We start from the raw sequence: 6,349 nt of genomic DNA, 5'->3' as shown, positions 1-6,349 counted from the left end.
AGAAATATTTAAATAGCTATATTTTAATTTTATAATAAAGTTTAAATCATATACCTATTTATTCTGTTAAATATTATATATATAATATAATATAACATATGTGACATTTAATTTATTTTAATGTATGGAATATTCTATGTAATATTTAATTTAATAATAGGAGTGAATATAGTTCTGGAAATTAACGTGACTCGATAATTAGATGCATTTAGTGGAAGGTGAAATGAGATAATTGTTTTTAAAAATAAAAAAATAAATCATATAAATAATTTTTCTAAGAATATCAAATAATTTACATCTTATATTTTCAATATATTAAGTTATCTAATCTTATCTCGAATCAGGAATTTGGTCCTGATTTACAAGTTAATTCGATAGTCAAATTAAGTGCATTTCGTGATTTAAATGAGTAAAATATATTGTCATTTCTTTATTTTTTTATTATTATTTTGTTTATGGTTCAATTCACCTATCCCTTAGGCACACGTTAGTGTTTGATTGAATTTTGGGCCCAAAATCATACTTGTAAATTTAATGCTAGCTTTTTTTATTTTATTTTTTATTTATTTTAGTCATATGTTTAACAACACATATACAAGAAATATATAAATGGACATATAGTATAGTATATTTAAATTGCATGTGTACATGACCAACTGTTAATTTTCAAATTAAATTTATTTTAATAATCATTTTCAAAAAATCAATTTTATTTCCTACGAATTTTAAATTTCTTGTAACAAAAATTATTTTTTATATGTCACCATTATGTACATGTTAATCTAATAAGTTTAATTTAATTTTTTAATAATCAATTATCATTAAAAAAAACATTTTATCCTATATTTTGACGAGATAAGTAGATGTTCCACAACGTTGTTCCATGGATGAGAAAACCATTGCTTCCCTTATTGGACGACCCATACCTAATGTGTGTGTGTGTGTCTATCTATATATATATATATATATATATATATAATATGAGTGGGCACGTAGTGTATACTTATATATATAATATTTTTTATAATTATTTTATTTATATTAAAATAGAGATATTATTATAACGATAAAAGGTAATGAAAGTTCAAATTTCGATATAAATTGATTATATTTAAATAAGGTTATAAAATTGTAAAAATTAATGAGAGAACAGACTGTAATTTTAAATATTTGAAGAAAAAGAAAAAAAAAAGAAAGGACTAAATAATAATATTTTTTTTTAAAGGGACAAAATACCATACCATGATTCTATTTTAGCTCTATTATCGAAATTATAAATAGATTGTAATAGATAATTATGGGACAAAATATCGACAAAAGCGCGATACGACGTATACTATCTCAAACTACTCGTGTAACAATTTAAACAATTACTGTGTTTAGGAGTGCAAATGAGCCGAGCCGAGCTGAATAAAATAACAATAACATATTATTTGATTTTTGACCCAGCCCTCTCACGACTCACACCCCTAGTCATATCACCCTTATTCTCTACATACTAATTATAAAANCTCTCATCCTCCAACTAGCCCTTCCATTAGACCTCTTCTCCATTCCCTGTCCGTTTTGTCTCCGTCGTTTCAAATATAATAAAATCTACTATTTTCAATTTCGTTCAATGCACGTAACTCCATCTATATTTTGAATCAAAATATAATATTTCTGTCATAAACAAATATTACATTTTCATATGTTGAGTCAAAATAAGAAATAAATATCATAAAATAGACTTGTGAAACGAATTTTTTTTGAAATCCCTAGACCCTAATACAAAGATTCTGAATAAACTACTGAATTACCATAATCAATTAGCTTAGTCTTGAACAATCAGTTTCAAAGAATTGATCATTATATTTAAAATACTCGTGTGATTCAAATCACACAAATTATATAATTTTTTAAAATAAAATTTAATATCTAATCAAATTTTAAAATCCACGATTAATGATTTATTCGTACTTTTTTGTGAATCACGCAAATTATATAAAATTTGGAAATAAAATTTAATATCTAATCAAAATTTAAAATTCGCGATTAATGATTTATTCGTACTTTATTGGCGAAAAGCTAACTGCAGTTATGTTACAATCAGCTTTAAGTCTTCTTGCATATTTCTTGCACTGGTATCAGTCTAACATTATTTATTGGATAAATCAAATTATATTTCAGTCTTTATTATAAAATATCGGTCGCTCTAAATTATTTTGTCATTTTTTGAGTGGGTTCATTGTTCAACTTTATTAGTTTATCAATTTAAAAATAAAATTATGGGCAAAAAAGTGTAATAAAGTGGAGTTGAGTTGGCTCAATGGAAGGCATTTATTAGATATAGTTTGGATAACATAACTTTATCCGGGAACAAACCGACTACAAATTAATATTTCAAAATTTAGGGAGATTTCAAAAAAGATAATTTATAAAGAAAGTGATTAAATTTATAAATTGTGAATAAATGAGAAAAATAAAAAGTGGATGGTGTTTGAAAATAAAAATAAAATTTTGAATTGGATAACATATTTATTTCCCTCTTCAAAATTATTCTGGTAAGAGTGTACAAATATTTTAATTTTATTTACCAAAATATCATGATCAAAATCGCCATAAAACCAACTTTGAGATTTTTAAATTAATCAGAAGGTAACACAAATCAGAAAATTGTTTTTTAAGTGATCACTGAAGGCTTAATTTGTAGCTTTACTAAAAAACTGGTCAGATTTTAAAATAACCTTATAGTTTTTTGAAAGTATGTTAAAAACATTCGCGGTAATATTTTTTATAGACTACTAAAATAGCGTATTGGCAAAAACTTGTGTGAGACGGTCTCACGGGTCGTATTTTGTGAGACGGATATCTTATTTGGGTCATCCATGAAAAATATTACTTTTTATGCTAAGAGTAATACTTTTTATTGCGAAAATCGATAGAATTGACCCGTCTCACAAGAGACCTACTCAATAGTATTATATATATTTTTAAAAGGTAAAATTATATTAATTTATTTTTTAAGAGCATTCAAGCAATATTTATAATTAACCAAAGAAACAACAAAAACTATCCTAATATCTCAAAGCTTATAAATGATTTAATTGTCTTCAGAAAATAAATAAGGTTAGTCAATCCAGCTTTGAGTGATTATTCAAATCAAACTTTTTCATCAGTGACACAGGACATGAATAATGATGTAATAATATATAAATATGTTGAATCAATACATAATATATATAATTATGATTTATAAATCCAGTCATTTGATTTGAGAAAGTATTTAAAAAACGAAGAACGATAGACTCAAAAATAATTAATCAATATTTGAATCTATTAGTTTTTTAGATTTACCATAACAAACCAATAATACAATTTTATAGAATTTGAGTGAAACGTCAAATAAAACAAATATCTATATATAAACTTTTCATTCATCACATCAAACGGTGCCTGAATGTTACGATATAACATAAGAAGAAATCACAAACTCCCCCCTCATTCTAATTATCAAGGTTCTAAAAAGCGTGAAGCGTTCCCGAAGCGTGGATGTCAAGCTCCAAGCTTTTCAAGCTTAAGTGAGATTAGCACAGACTTAAGCGTGAAAAAACGTTTTTTATCTTTAGTGTAATTGTAATTATCTCAAACCAATAAATAGATAAAATAATACATAAATATGATAAATTTAAGTATGNTCCTACGTACAACGCACGTTCATTATTTCTAGTATATATATATATATATTGATTCAACATATTTATATATTATCACATCATTATTCATGTCCTTTGTCACGAATGAAANTATCAGACACGCTTAATCATAATTAAAATTAAAAACAAACATCTAAATTATAAACCTAATTTATTATTTTAAAATAAAAAGACATACCTTCAAAATACAAAAAATTTTAAAATAAATAGATACGATTAATTGTGCTTAAGCACGCTTAATTAAACACCTTAATTATGTTTAATTCGAGTTTGACCGCTTTTTCCCGTTTTCTTCGAAGTGGGGCGTTTTTGCCGAGCTTCAAGTTTAAGCGCGCTCAAGAGAGGTGGGCTTTTTAGAACACTGCTAATTATCACCTCTTACATAATAATCTTTTGGTACTTTACAAATCACTTGGCCTCAAAACAAAAATCTATCGGTAGAATCCCATCGCCACCACCGGGATTCTGACTTTATGCCCTCTACTCCCTTTGAGCCAAACCTCGCCAAAGCTGTATGTTCCTGTTACTGATCGAACTGAAAGAGTGACACAGAATTTCCGGGATGTACCAGGTCTAAGAGTCATTGCTGGAGGCCATGTTTCGATGGCTACTGCTGGAGCCATTCTTGCGGTGATCATGTATGTTTCTTCACCAGCGACATTTGTAACAGTACGTGTAACCGTTTGAGTTCCCACCAGATGGGATATCATGATTGAGGGTGAGTTGAGATTTGATGGATGGTTGAGAGTGTAGTTGCAGGGGGTATGAGTGTAGTTGGTGATTTCATGCTTGTCGATACCATGTGGCGCATAAGAAGCCAGGGTAGTCCTCGTATCCTAGATTCGAAACTGAGGTGAGCAGAATTTTAAAAGATGACAGCCTCTTTACGAAACGATTATCAGCAAACAAACTGTCCAGCAACCCTTGGTTGAGCATAGCTAAGCACTATCAAAGACTTGGGTAAAAATGAATTTTGACTCCCGTTCAACGAATGAAAGCTCATTTTAACTAGAACAAGATAGTTCAACTACCTGATCTCTTTTGATCGATAAAATGGGTGAAGAGGAAGCACGTTGCTTACCTGCGTCAAAGATCAGTCCAGGATTTAAAGCTCCTCGGGGATTAACATGGCCACCTCCATAATCAAAAGGCGTTGCAGCGACAAAAGATATAGTTTCAGATCCAGAATATTGTAGGGCTTCTAAGGGTCTCTCCGCTCTGTCAATGGTCGTCGCTGTAGTCATCAAGGCTGATTTTATTGCGGCAGGACTCCAGTGAGGGTGGTTCTGCTTCAAAAGAGCAGCGATTCCTGCTATATGAGGGGCAGCCATGCTCGTTCCGGATATCATTGCAAATCCTTCATCTGCTTAAATGAAAAAACGTGTTAGAAATAAAAAAGTATATTCTAAACTCAGAATACCTTTGGATGATTTTGGTAAATGAAGGTAAAATATGTAACAAGGTATCCTAAAAACTTTACTGATGTAATTTGGCTCATCTGTTCCATTAGGTGCCCAAGCCGCCCAAATCAGAGATCCGGGAGCTAGAATATCTGGTTTTAGGAGATCTGCATCTTGAAAACTGTAATCTTTGATGTTGGGTCCTCGAGAAGAGAACAATGCTACTGTGGGGCGGATTTGTGAAGTATAGGCTTCTGCCCTTCTCCAATGCTTCCTACTGCCTTAAAGCTTGTCACTCGCCCTGTCCAATCTCTTGACGTGGAGACATTATAGTAGTCTATAAGCTCCTATAAGATATGATCATCCAAGAATGAGTATCACGAATGAGAACCAAGAGCAAAGACGATTTGAAGCCGAAAAGACAAATTTTGTGGGCAAACTCAATAATGTTATTGAAGGTGCAGGAATATTTAAATTATCAATATCGATTCACAATTCAAAAATTGAAATCAAGCTGAAAAGAAAGCTTTTGCTTTCCCGAAGGCTTAGCTAATACAATAAGTGAGAAGATGAGAAAATAGTAATAGTTACCATTATCTTGCTAATATCGGTAATGAGGATCCCAGGGTGTCCAAGTGGAACAGGATCAAATTGTGTCCCAGGAGAGGCATTTTCGACTGATAGCACAAATCCAACTGCTCCAAGACTCTTTGCTGTCTCGAAAACTCTCTCGATTGAAGCAGTGCCAACAACAAAATTAAAAGAATATCCACAGAGAAGAATCTTCCCCTGCACTAAATTTCTGTTCAGTAGTTCAGGCCGCTGGCAATCTGAAGGACTATACTTTGCGACTGATGAATCTAGCATCACATCATTAGCAGCAACCAAGGTGAATGTCTTATTTGCGGGCGTTGCAGCTAAAGTAGCAGGGGAACAAAAACATCCAAAATAAATAAATAGATTGATAGAAACCGGCAATAATNTTTTGGGCTAACACCATTTATTTTATAAGATATTCATCACAATTCTTTATTTGTATATTAATCTTTAAATCTGAATTATAATGTATATTGTTTTTCTAAAAGTTCTTAAATAATGATTTAATACATTTATTCGACACTTCAATATTAACATTTTAAAATATATTAATTTTATATTGTACGCGTGCAACACTTCTAATCATGATTATAAAAATTATAAAAATGAATCAGGTAGAATATAAAAAATTACACAATTAATCAAAAGACAGAAAAT

The 6,349-nt window shown here is 30.1% G+C and overlaps 1 pseudogene; it reads right to left on the bottom strand.

Annotated features, from left to right (window-relative positions):
• Positions 1-4,052: 4,052 nt before the first annotated feature.
• The window catches only part of LOC140958578 (subtilisin-like protease SBT2.5), a 4,920-nt pseudogene continuing 2,623 nt past the window's right edge, over positions 4,053-6,349 (bottom strand).

The sequence above is a fragment of the Primulina huaijiensis genome, chromosome 2, assembly GCF_012295235.1.
Source record: "Primulina huaijiensis isolate GDHJ02 chromosome 2, ASM1229523v2, whole genome shotgun sequence".
Taxonomy (NCBI): Eukaryota; Viridiplantae; Streptophyta; class Magnoliopsida; order Lamiales; family Gesneriaceae; genus Primulina; species Primulina huaijiensis.
This window is presented reverse-complemented; position numbering and strand designations above follow the sequence as displayed.